General features: G+C 41.0%; 1 pseudogene; it reads left to right on the top strand.

Annotated features, from left to right (window-relative positions):
• The first annotated feature begins 10,997 nt into the window (after positions 1–10,997).
• Positions 10,998–13,039, top strand: LOC112652454 (heat shock cognate 71 kDa protein-like; annotated as a pseudogene).
• The last annotated feature ends 1,131 nt before the right edge of the window (positions 13,040–14,170 follow it).

Here is a 14,170-nt window from a genome sequence, read left to right as displayed (position 1 = left end):
ACAATACCAGTGAATTCAGGAGCAGGGCCATAGAAGAGGTTTATAGGCACTAAATAACCTACTGATAATCAGGCTAGGTCAAAGGATTCTGGTTTTGGTGGCCTCAGACCAGAGATCTGTTTTCCCCTCACCATGGTGCAGGGGTTTGTGTTACATGAAGTGCAAATTTCCCATCCCCCCATGGACTTCTAACCTTGGCATATGATCTCTGGTGTCTCCTGAGGACAGAAGGACATCCACTTATCAACCACTAGTCTTGTTTATTTCTGAACACTGTGAGGTCCGAGCGAAAGAAAATGAGTCCTTCCAACCTATCTTCAGACCCACACAGAGAGACAGAGAACACAGTCTTTTATCAATCCTAGGGGCTGCCAAAGTATAAACTTCAGTAAGGTCACCTCATAGGATTTTGCCATGACTTTTCTGGGGTAGGGGTGGGAGCAGAGAGCCAGGCAGAGCACCAAGATGGATAGACAGCTGTTTTCTAGCCAGGACTCCAAGGGAAGGCAGAGGGTGTGCTTATTCAAGTAAAGCCTAGGATTCTCCACTCAGAAGACTATTGCAGCAACTGCCTGGGTGTTCTGTTTTCCTGACAGTGAGTACTGTCAGGGCAATCTGAAGGAGGCGTTTTTAGCAATGCATCCCCTAAGCTTTCCACTCTCCTTTACTAATTATCTCTGAAGAACATTTAACTAAGTCTCTAAGGTCTCCTCAGGGTAACTGGACAAACTGATCCTAAAAGGTTCTACATTTTTCTTCTAAAATTTCAACAATATGCTGTCTTTCAGGGAGCTAATTAGTGCCAGAGACCTGCTTAGAATTACTAGACCTATTTATTATATAGCCCATCAAGTATGTCTGGTCCCATCATCAGAGCGCTGCAAGCACTTGCTTCCCTAGTTTTCCCTGAACTCCTCTGTGGTATCTCTAAATCAGCCCACTGGGCGAATAGCCAGGGAACTGGGGATAAAGAGAAGTACCAAAATTCCGCTCAACACCAAATAACTTACATAACAGTCCCTTAGTATACTCCAAAAACATCCTGTGGCTTTTGCTGGAACTCCTCAAGATCCATTGGCATGACTAACAAAATAGTCCATAGGATCCTCTAGCACCTTCCATGACCTAGGGGAAAAATGCCCTTCAGGACCTTCAATACTCTTCAAATGATCTGTAAAGCACCCATCTGGAATGTCTCATGTTCTCTGCTAGCACCTCCTAAAGATGACTTATGGATTTTGAGGTGTTTTGCTCAAAGCTTGCAAGTGTTAAGATAATAAACCCAAATTAAAATAGTAGTCAAGTTTTTTTAAATGCTTACTGCAATACTATAAGTAAGAGACTAAGCCAGAGAAACCACTGGCTACTCCTTGTTTCATTTCCCACTATGGGACAGCACCCATGGGGGATCAGGGAGACCAGATGTAGGGATCGTTTCACTGCTAAGGGAATCCTGAACAAAAGGCTTCTGCATTTTACAAAACCAGAGGGCCTAGAGAGATTGAGGGAGACGTAGGGGTGGAAAAGTATTAAGTTCTCCAGAATGGAGAAATGTGCCTTCAAAATTATTTCTCTCCTTCCCCTGATAAAGAGGTTTCACTTGAGGAAGTGGTCTTTGAGGAAAACATTGGCTAAAGATCAAGAAGCCTCTGAGTGGAGGTGCCTGCACGGTAGGACTATTACTGTGTGTAACAGCACAGCCAGCTAGGGGTCCTGCAATTCGCTTTGGGACTGCATTGCACTGGCTGTGCAGCAAATCTGTTGTGGGTAGATCAGGTAAAGCCTTTTTAGTTACAGGTGGTTGGACAAATCACACATATTTTAGCAACAAAGAGCTGGTCTCCTTAGACACTAGAAAAAAAGAACAAAGCAAATCTAAAACAAGCAGAAAGGAAATGATAAAGATCACATCAATTAAAATTACAGCAGGCAAACAATAGGGAATCAATGGATTAAAGTTTGGTACTTTAAAAGGAACAATAAAAGACAAAATGCTAGCAAGGATAACAATTAAAAAAAGAGAGAATACACACAGATCACCAATATCAGGAATGAAACTGATGGTTGTTTCTTTCTAAACATTCTGAAGGGTGGGAGGGGCAAGATGGCAGAAGAGTAGGGTCCCCAAGTCACCTGTCTCCACCAAATTACCTAGAAATCCTTCAAATCATTCTGAAAATCTACGAATTCGGCCTGAGATTTAAAGAGAGACCAGCTGGAATGCTACAGTGAGAAGAGTTCGCGCTTCTATCAAGGTAGGAAGACGGGGAGAAAGAAATAGAGACACAAAAGGCCTCCAAGGGGAGGGGCCCAGGAGGAGCCGGGCTGAGGCCGGGGCGAGTGTCCCCAGGACAGGAGAGCCCCATCCCGGAGGAGCAGGAGCTGCACCAACCTTCCCGGGGGAAAGGGGCTCGCAGGGAGTTGGAACAGGACCCAAGAGGGCGGGGATGCCCTCGGGCTCCCGGGGACACTAACAGACACCTGTGCCCCGGGAGAGTGCGCCGAGCTCCCTAAGGGCTGCAGCGCGCACGGGGACCCGGAGCAGCTTGGGGGGGCGCTGGGGGCGGCAGGGGCTCGGGGGGGCTGCGGGGCGGCTCCGCAGAGGGGCTGCGGGGCGGGAGCAGCTCGGGGGGCTCAGGCGGAGGAAGAGGCTCCGCGGAGGGGGCTGCGGGGCGGGAGCAGCTCGGGGGGGCTCGGACGGCGGCTCTGCGGAGGGGGCTGCGGGGCGGGAGCGAATCTAACAGCGCAGGCCCCGGAGCACAGGGCGCCGGGACACAGCCCAGGATCCGGCCTCCCCCGGGACAGGCAGAGGCCGGGAGGGCCCAGGACAGCAAGGACGCTCCTGCCCCGAGCTGAGCAGATCAGCGGCCCCGCCCCGGAGCCTCCAGGCCCTGCAGACGGAGAGCTCCGTGGTTACTGCGAGGGCTGACTCCAGGGCTCCAGAGCTGGCCCCGCCACTGCGGTTGTTCCTCCTGGGGCCTCACGGGGTGAACAACCCCCACTGAGCCCTGCACCGGGCAGGGGCAGAGCAGCTCCCCCAAGTGCTAACACCTGAAAATAGCACAACAGGCCCCACCCCCAGAAGACCAAATAGAGGGACAAGGGAAAAACAAATTATTGACCATGCAGCATTGGAAAGTTCCAGGGGAAGTCAAGGGACTTACAGTATACAGAATCAGAGGATACTCCCCCGTGGGTTTTCTCTTTCCTTTTTTTTTTTTTTTTTTTTTTTTTTTTGGCTTTTTGATTTTTGATTTGTTTGCTTTCCCCCACTCTTTCTTTCTTTCTTTCTTTCTTTCTTTCTTTCTTTCTTTCTTTCTTTCTTTCTTTCTTTCTTTCTTTCTTTTCTTCTTTCTTTCTTTCTTTCTTTCTTTCTTTCTTTTTTTTCTCTTTTTTCGTTTTTTCTTCCTTTTTTTCTTTTTTTCTTTTTCTCTTTTCTTTCCTTCTTTCTCTCTTCTCTTTTTCTCCTTTTCCCAATACAACTTGTTTTTGGCCACTCTGCACTGAGCAAAATGACTAGAAGGAAAACCTCACCTCAAATGAAAGAATCAGAAACAGTCCTCTCTCCCACAGTTACAAAATTTGGATTACAATTCAATGTCAGAAAGCCAATTCAGAAGCACTCTTGTAAAACTACTGGTGGCTCTAGAAAAAGCATAAAGGACTCAAGAGAATTCACGACTGCAGAATTTAGATAAAATAAGGAAGAAATTAAAAATCAATTGAATGGGATGCAATCCAAACTATAAGTCCTAACAACGAGGGTTAACGAGGTGGAAGAACGAGTGACATAGAAGACAAGTTGACGGCAAAGAGGGAAACTGAGGAAAAAAGAGACAAACAATTAAAAGACCATGAGGATAGATTAAGGGAAATAAGTGACAGCCTGAGGAAGAAAAATCTAGGTTTAATTGGTGTTCCCGAGGGTGCCAAAAGGAACAGAGGTCCAGAATATGTATTTGAACAAATCATAGCTGAAAACTTTCCTAATCTGGAAAGGGAAACAAGCATTCAGATGTAGGACAAAGAGAGATCCCCACCCAAAAAATCAATAAAAACTGCTCAACACCTCGACATTTAATAGTGAAGCTTGCAAGTTCCAAAGATAAAGAGAAGATCCTTAAAGCAGCAAGAGACAAGAAATCCCTGACTTTTATGGGGAGGAATATTAGGGTAACAGCAGACCTCTCCACAGAGACCTGGCAGGCCAGAAAGGACTGGCAGGATATATTCAGGGTCCTAAATGAGAAGAACATGCAACCAAGAATACTTTATCCAGCAAGACTCTCATTCAGAATGGAAGGAGAGATAAAGAGCTTCCAAGACAAGAAGGAACTGAAAGAATATGTGACCTCCAAACCAGCTCTGCAAGAAATTTTAAGGGGGACTCTTAAAATTCCCCTTTAAGAAGAAGTTCAGTGCAACAATCCACAAAAAGAAGGACTGAATAGATATCATTATGACACTAAATTCATATCTTTCAATAGTAACTCTGAACGTGAACGGGCTTAATGACCCCAAAAAAGGTGCAGGGTTTCAGACTGGATAAAAAAGCAGGACCCATCTATTTGCTGTCCACAAGAGACTCATTTTAGACAGAAGGACCCCTACAACCTGAAAATAAAAGGTTGGAGAACCATTTACCATTCAAATGGCCCTGAAAGAAAGCAGGGGTAGCAATCCTTATATCAGACGAACTAATATTTATCCCGAAGACTGTAGTGACAGATGAAGAGGGACACTATATCACACTTAAAGGATCTAACCAAAAAGAGGACTTAACAATCATCAATATATATGCCCCGAATGTGGGAGCTGCCAAATATATTAATCAATTAATAACCAAAGTTAAGACATACTTAGATAATAATACACTTATACTTGGTGACTTCAATCTAGCTCTTTCTTTACTCGATAGGTCTTCTAAGCACAACATCTCCAAAGAAACGAGAGCTTTAAATGATACACTGGACCAGATGGATTTCACAGATATCTACAGAACTTTACATCCAAACTCAACTGAATACACATTCTTCTCAAGTGCACATGGAACTTTCTCCAGGATAGACCACATACTGGGTCACAAAAGGGGTCTGAACCGATACCAAAAGATTGGGATTGTCCCCTGCATATTCTCAGGCCATAATGCCTTGAAATTAGAACTAAATCACAAGAAGAAGTTTGGAAGGATTCAAACACGTGGAGGTTAAGGACCATCCTGCTAAAAGATGAAAGGGTCATCAAGTTAATCAGGAAAGAATTAAAAAGATTCAGGGAAACTAATGAGAATGAAGATACAACCATTCAAAATCTTTGGGATACAGCAAAAGCAGTCGTGAGAGGGAAATACATCACAATACAAGAATCCATCCAAAGACTGGAAACAACTCAAATACAAAAGCTAACCTTACACCTAAAGGAGCTAGAGAAAATACAGCAAAAAGATCCTACACCCAGCAGAAGAAGAGAGTTCATAAACATTCGAGCCAAACTCAATGAAATAGACACCAGAAGAACTGTGGAACAGATCAACAAAACCAGGAGTTGGTTTTTGAAAAAATTAATAAGAGAGAATAACCATTAGCCAGCCTTATTAAAAAGAAGAGAGAGAGACTCAAATTAGTAAAATTATGAATGATAAACGAGAGATCACTACCAACACCAAGGAAATACAAACAATTTTAAAAACATATTATGAACAGCTATACCCCAATAAATTAGGCAATCTAGAAAGAAATGGACGCATTTCTGGAAAACCACAAACTACCAAAACTGTATCAGGAAAAAATAGAAAACCTGAACAGGCCAATAACCAGGGAGGAAATGGAAGCAGTCATCAAAAACCTCCCAAGACACAAAAGTCCAGGGCCAGATGGCTTCCCTGGGGAATTCTATCAAACGTTTAAAGAAGAAATCATACCTATCCTAATAAAGCTGTTTGGAAAGATAGAAAGAGATGGAGTACTTCCAAATTTGTTCTATGAGGCCAGCATTACCTTAATTCCAAAACCAGACAAAGACCCCACCAAAAAGGAGAATTATAGACCAATATCCCTGATGAACATGGATGCAAAAATTCTCAACAAGATACTAACCAATAGGAATCAACAATACATTAAGAAGATTATTCACCATGAAAAAGTAGGATTTATCCCCGGGACACAAGGCTGGTTCAACACTCGTAAAACAATCAATGTGATTCATCATATCAGCAAGAGAAAAACCAAGAACCATATGATCCTCTCATTAGATGTAGAGAAAGCATTTGACAAAATACAGCATCCATTCCGGATCAAAACTTTCCAGAGTATAGGGATAGAGGGAACATTCCTCAACATCTAAAAGCCATCTATGAAAAGCCCACAGCAAATATCATTCTCAATGGGGAAGCACTGGGAGCCTTTCGCCTAAGATCAGGAACAAGACAGGGATGTCCACTCTCATCACTGCTATTCAACATAGTACTGGAAGTCCTAGCCTCAGCAATCAGACAACGAAAAGATATTAAAGGCATTCAAATTGGCAAAAAAGAAGTCAAACTCTCCCTCTTCGCCAATGACATGATACTCTGCATAGAAAACCCAAAGCCTCCACCCCAAGATTGCTAGAACTCATACAGCAATTTGGTAGCGTGGGAGGATAAAAATTAATGTCCCAGAAATCAATGGCATTTCTATACACTAACAATGAGACTGAAGAAAGAGAAATTAAGGAGTCAATCCCATTTACAATTGCACCCAAAAGCATAAGATACCTAGGAATAAACCTAACCAAAGAGGTAATGGATCTATACCCTCAAAACTATAGAACAATTCTGAAAGAAATTCAGGAAGACACAAAGAGATGGAAAAATATTTCATGCTCATGGATTGGAAGAATTAATATTGTGAAAATGTCAATGTTACCCAGGGCAATTTACACGTTTAAGGCAATCCCAATCAAAATACCATGGACTTTCTTCAGAGAGTTAGAACAAATTATTTTAAGATTTGTGTGGAATCAGAAACACCCCGAATAGCCATGGTAATATTAAAAAAGAAAACCATATCTGGGGGCATCACAATGCCGGATTTCAGGTTGTACTACAAAGCTGTGGTCATCAAGACAGTGTGGTACTGGCACAAAAACAGACACATAGATCAATGGAACAGAATAGAGAACCCAGAAGTGGACCCTGAACTTTATGGTCAACTAATATTCGCTAAAGGAGGAAAGATACCCATTGGAAGAAAGACAGTCTCTTCAATAAATGGTGCTGGAAAATTGGACATCCACATGCAGAAGAATGAAACTAGACCACTCTCTTTCACCATACACAAAGAAACTCAAAATGGTTGAAAGATCTAAATATGAGACAAGATTCCATCAAAATCCTAGAGGAGAACACAGGCAACACCCTTTTTGAACCTTTTAAAACCCAGTTGGTCACATGTATTATATTTCTCACACATGTAGGATTTGTTTTCTAATATTTTGTTGAGGAATTTTACAAAAGAGTTCAAGAAAATATTGGTGTATCTTTTTCTTATTGTAGTTTGTATGGTTTTGCTACCAGCAGAGTATGGTTTCAATAAAATAAGTCAGACCATTTATTACAGAGACTGTCTTTCTTCCAGTGGATAGTCTTTCCTCCTTTATCGAATATTAGTTGACCATAAAGTTGAGGGTCCACTTCTGGATTCTCTATTCTGTTCATTTGTTCTATGTGTCTGTGTTTGTGCCAGTACCACACTGTCTTGATGACCACAGCTTTGTAGTACAACCTGAAATCTGGCATTGTGATGCCCCCAGGTATGGTTTTCTTTTTTAAAATTCCCCTGGCTATTCAGGGTCTTTTCTGATTCCACATAAATCTTAAAAAAATTTGTTCCATCTCTCTGAAGAAAGTCTATGGTATTTTGATAGGGATTGCATTAAATGTGTAAATTGCCCTGGGTAGCATTGACATTTTCACAATATTAATCCTTCCAATTCATGACCATGGAATATTTTTCCATCTCTTTGTGTCTTCCTCAATTTCTTTCAGAAGTGTTCTATAATTTTTAGGGTATAGATCCCTTACCTCTTCAGTGCTGGGAAAATTGGACATCCACATGCAGAAGAATGAAACTAAACCACTCTCTTGCACCATACACAAAGGTAAACTCAAAATGGATGAAAGAGCTAAATGTGAGACAAGATTCCATCAAAATCCTAGAGGAGAACACAGGCAACACCCTTTTTGAACTCGGCCACAGTAACTTCTTGCAAGATATATCCACGAAGGCAAAAGAAACAAAAGCAAAAATGAACTATTGGGACTTCATCAAGATAAGAAGCTTTTGCACAGCAAAGGATACAGTCAACAAAACCTAAAGACAACCTACAGAATGGGAGAAGATATTTGCAAATGACGTATCAGATAAAGGGCTAGTTTCCAAGATCTATAAAGAACTTCTTTTTTTTAATTTTTTTTAATTTATTTATGATAGGCACGCAGTGAGAGAGAGAGAGAGAGAGAGGCAGAGACACAGGCAGAAGGAGAAGCAGGCTCCATGCACTGGGAGCCCGACGTGGGATTCGATCCCGGGTCTCCAGGATTGCACCCTGGGCCAAAGGCAGGCGCCAAACCGCTGCGCCACCCAGGGATCCCCTATAAAGAACTTCTTAAACTCAACACTGAAGAAACAAACAATCCAATCATGAAATGGGCAAAAGACATGAACAGAAATCTCACAGAGGAAGACATAGACATGGTCAACATGCACATGAGAAAATGCTCTGCATCACTTGCCATCAGGGAAATACAAATCAAAACCACAATGAGATACCACCTCACACCAGTGAGAATGGGGAAAATTAACAAGGCAGGAAACCACAAATGTTGGAGAGGATGCGGAGAAAAGGGAACCCTCCTACACTGTTGGTGGGAATGTGAACTGGTGCAGCCACTCTGGAAAACTGTGTGGAGGTTCCTCAAAGAGTTAAAAATATACCTGCCCTACGACCCAGCAATTGCACTCTTGGGGATTCACCCCAAAGATACAGATGCAATGAAACGCCGGGACATCTGCACCCCGATGTTTCTAGCAGCAATGTCCACAATAGCCAAACTGTGGAAGGAGCCTCGGTGTCCATCGAAAGATGAATGGGTAAAGAAGATGTGCTTTATGTATACAATGGAATATTTCTCAGCCATTAGAAACGACAAATACCCATCATTTGCTTCAACGCGATGGAACTGGAGGGTATTATGCTGAGTGAAATGAGTCAGTCGGAGAAGGACAAACATTATATGTTCTCATTCATTTGGGGAATATAAATAATAGTGAAAGGGAATAGAAGGGAAGGGAGAAGAAATGTGTGGGAAATATCAGAAAGGGAGACAGAGCATGAAGACTCCTAACTCTGGGAAACGAATTAGGGGTGGTGGAAGGGGAGGAGGGCGGGGGGTGGGGGAGAATGGGTGATGGGCACTTAAGGGGGCACTTTACGGGATGAGCACTGGGTGTTATTCTGTATGCTGGCAAATTGAACACTAATACAAAATAAATTTATCATTTTAAAAAAAAAGGAAGGAGCATAGGAAGAAAAAAAAAGAAAGTAAGCTTAGGAAAAAAGAGAAAAACAATTAAAAGACCATGATGAAAGGTTAAGGGAAATAAATGACAGCCTCAGAAGGAAAAATCTACATTTAATCGGGGTTCCAGAGAATGCTGAGAGGGACAGAGGTCCAGAAAGCATATTTGAACAAATCATAGCTGAAAACTTTCCTAATCTGGGAAGGGAAACAGACATTCAGATCCAGGAGATAGAGAGATCCCTCCCTAAAATCAATAAAAACCATTCAACATGTTGACATTTAATAGTGAAACTTGCTATTTCCAAAGATAAAGAGAAAATCCTAAAGCATCGAGAGGCAGGAGATTCCTAACTTATATGGGGAGAAATATTAGATTAACATCAGACCTCTCCACAGAGACCTGGCAGACCAGAAAGGGCTGGCAGGATATATTCAGGGTCCTAAATGAGAAAAAAGATCACAATGACATTTCAATAAACATCTATTAGAGCAGTTAAAATAAAACATAGGGGCGATAACCAATAGTGGTGAGGCTGTGAAGAAACTATTTCTCAAAACTTCCGGTTGGAGTGTGAAATTTTATAGCAACTCTGGAAGAGATTATGGTTAGCATCTTAAAAAAACTAAACATAAACACCTGACCTACTGGGCATTTATCCTAGAGATAGAAATATCCACACATGTTGTATACTAATGAGCCTGACTCTATGATGACAGCTTCCAAATGGTGCTGCTTCTTCACTTTTGCCTTCTGCCCTACATCTGATGAGAACTGGTGAGAAATCCTGGGGTTCCTCTCTTAGGTCCTGCTGGGAAAGTCAGAACCTGTAAGCTTTCTTAAAGGAATACCCAGGGGAAAACAAGAAGACCAAAAGTAAAATAACCAAAACACAATAGGAATTAATGAAAAATTTAAAAGTAAACAAGCATAATTTAATAAAGTAAAAAATAAATATTAGAAAAATAATACTATTTTATCAATAAAGCCAAAATCCGGTTCTGTGAAGATCAAGAAAATGAAATTAGAAATTGTGGTCCAATAAAAATTGAGAAGAAAGACTAAATTTAAAAATTGGTCTTGAGAAAGGAGGCAAAGAACATAAATAGAGGCAATAAATGACAGAGATATACAATATCAGATATGACTTTATATATATATTTGAAAACCTACAGAAAATGGATGTTCTCCCTGCAGGGGTGGCATGGGGTGGGGGAGAGAATGATTAAAAACAGCTCAAAGAGAAATAGAAAACTTGAAGAGACTAATGAAACTTTAAAGATATTGTAAAGATTGCTAAAACTAGTAAAACAGTTCAGCAAATTAAAAAGAGAAAATGGTCACTGACCACAGCGCTAGCTCTCCAGATTGCTGTTTTCATCACAAGCTGAGCCAGACCACATAGAAGCAACTATGTCTAAAGGACCCACAGTTGGCATTGATCTTGGCACCACCTACTCATGTGGGTGTTTTCCAGCACAGGAAAGTGAAAATATGCCAATAATTAGGAAAACTGAACCACCTCAAGTTATGTCTCCTTTAAGTGACACTGAACAATTGATAGGTTATGATGCGAAGAATAAGTTGCGATGAACCCCACCAACACAGTTTTTGATTCTGAATGCCTGATTGAATGTATATTGACAATTCTGTTGTCCAGTCTGATATGAAGCACTGATGCTTCACGGTGGTGAGTGATTATGGCAGGCCCAAGGTTCAAGTAGAATACAAGGAAGAAACAAGTCTCTATCCAGAGGAAGTGCCCTCTTTGGTTTTGACAAAGATGAAGGAAATTGCAGAAGCTTATCTGAGAAAGACTGTTACCAATGCAGTTGTCACAGTACATGCTTACTTTAATGATTCTCAGCATTAAGGTACCAAAGATGCTGGAATTATTGCTGTCTTAATATACTTAGAATCATTAATGAGCCAACTGCTGGTGCTATTGATTATGACTTAGACCGAAAGGTTGGAGCTGAAAGGAACCTGCTGACCTTTGACTTAGGAGGTGGCACTCTTGACGGGTCAATCTTCAATATTAAAGATGTGTTCTTTGAGGTGAAATCTACACCTGGAGACACCAACTTAGGTGAAGACTCTGATGACTTAATGGTCAACCATTTTATTGCAAGTTCAAATGCAACTTAAAAAAAGTACATTGGAGAGAGCAAGAAAGCAATCCATTACCTCCATACTGCTTGCAAACATGCTAAGCATACACTTTCTTCCAGAACCCAGGCAAGTATTGATATTGATTCTCTGTATGAAGGAATCAATTCCTTCATTATTCACGCCCAAATTGAAGAATTAAATGCTGACCTCTCCCATGGTACCCTGCACCCTATAGAGAAAGCCCTTTAGGATGCAAAGCTATACAACTGTCAGATCCACAATATTGTGCTGGTGGGTGGTCCTACTCATATTTTCATAAACTTCTATAAGACTTCTTCAGTGGAAAGGAACTGAATAAGAGCATCAACCCTGATGAGACTATTGCTAATGATGCAGTTATCCAGGCACCATCCTTTATGGAGACAAATCTGAAAATGTTTAAGATTTGCTGCTTTTGGATGTCACTCCTTTTTCTCTTGGCTTTGAAACTGCTGGAGGAGTTATGGCTGTCTTCAAGTACAATACTACCATTCCTACCAAACTGATGCAAACATTCACTACCTACTTTTACAATCAGCTTGGTGTGCTCATTCAGATTTATGAAAGTGAACATGCTATGACCAAGGATAACAACCTACTTGGCAAGGCATTCCTCAGATTGAAGTCAGTTTTTTATATTGATATTAATTGTATTCCAACGTCTCTGCTGCCAATAGGAGTACAGAAAAGGAGAACAAGATTACCATCACTAATGAGAAGGGCCATTTAAGTAAGGAAGACATTGAATGCATGTTGGAGGAAACTGAGAAATACAAAGCTGAAAATAAGAAGCAGCATAACAAGGTGTCTTCCAAGAATTCCCTTTAATCTTATGCATTCCACATGAAAACAAATGTTGAAAATGAAAAACTTCGGAGCAAAATCAATGATGAAGACAAACAAAATATTCCTTAAAAATTATTTTATTTATGTATTCATGAGAAACAGACAGGCAGAGATATAAGCAGAGGGATAAGTAAGCAGTCTCTCTGTGAGCTTTCCAATGTGGGACTTGATCTTAGGACTCTGGGATCACCACCGGAGCCAAAGGCAGACATTCAACCACTGAGCCACCCAAGTGCTCCCAAACAAAACATTCTTGACAAGTATAATGAAATAATAAACTATCTTGATAAGAATCAGACTCAGAGAAGGAAGAATTTGAACATAAGCAGAAAGAGCTGGAGAAAGTCTGCAGCTCCATCATTACCAAGCTCTACCAGCATACAGAAGGCATGTCAGGAGGAATGCCTCAAGCCTTCCCTGGTGGTGGATCTCCTCCATCTGGTGGTGCCTCCTCTGAGCTCACCATTGAAGAGGTTGCATAAGCCAACCTTGAAAGAGGTTTTGCATTCTTCCACACACAACATTTGAAGGACCCAAATTTGTAGCAAATTCCATGGCAGTCTTAAAGTCAAGCTGCTATAGTAAATAAACTGATATTCTTGATATTTTAATATAGAATATGTGCACAGGAAAGGGAAATAAACATTACATTTTATAGGCATTGTATTGTAAGTGGAAATGCAATGTCTTAAATAAAGCTGTATTAAGATTAAAAAAAAGAGAGAGAAAAAACACAGGCATGTGACAGAAGATGAAAATAACTACCAAAATTCAACCTGCATTTCAGGACAGGAAGAACAATAGATCTGAAAATACAGGTAAGCCAGGAACAAACTGATAAACATTTTCTCCAAGAAATCTAAGGAAACATGATAATTAGTGACAAAATACCAGGGCATCCCCATGAGACAGCTTTAAGATAAGAATTTGTTCTTCTACTCATTCATTCATTGCTACTAATTATTATTGTACTGAAAGGTCTTGCTAATGTTTCCAGCCAACTAACCAAAATTTAATATTAGAAAGGAAAAATAAAAACTGTCTTTTTTTGCAGAAAGTAAGGTAGTTTATTGTAAACATACAGAGTATTCAGTTGAAAAATTGATGAATGAGTCAATTAAAGAGGTTAAATCAAAATTAACAAAAACTAATAAAGATTGTCCTTCTCCAATTGACTTATTTCACTCTGCATAATACCCTCCAGTTCCATCCACATCAAAGCAAATGGTGGGTATTTGCCGTTTCTAATGGCTGAGGAATATTCCATTGTATACATAGACCACATCTTCTTTATCCATTCATCTTTCGATGGACACCGAGGCTCCTTCCACAGTTTGGTTATTGTGGACATTGCTGCTAGAAACATCGGGTGCAGGTGTCCAGGCATTTCACTGCATCTTTATCTTTGGGGTAAATCCCCAGCAGTGCAATTGTTGGGTCGTAGGGCAGATCTAATTTTAACTCTTTGAGGAACCTCCACACAGTTTTCCAGAGTGGCTGTACCAGTTCACATTCCCACCAACAGTGCAGGAGGGTTCCCTTTTCTCCGCATCCTCTCCAACATTTGTGGTTTCCTACTTTGCTAATTCTCCCCAATCTTACTGGTGTGAGGT

This window comes from Canis lupus, chromosome 19 (genome assembly GCF_003254725.2).
Source record: "Canis lupus dingo isolate Sandy chromosome 19, ASM325472v2, whole genome shotgun sequence".
In the NCBI taxonomy this organism is placed as follows: Eukaryota; Metazoa; Chordata; class Mammalia; order Carnivora; family Canidae; genus Canis; species Canis lupus.
The sequence above is the reverse complement of the archived record's forward strand: the minus strand, read 5'-3'. Positions and strand labels throughout refer to the sequence as shown.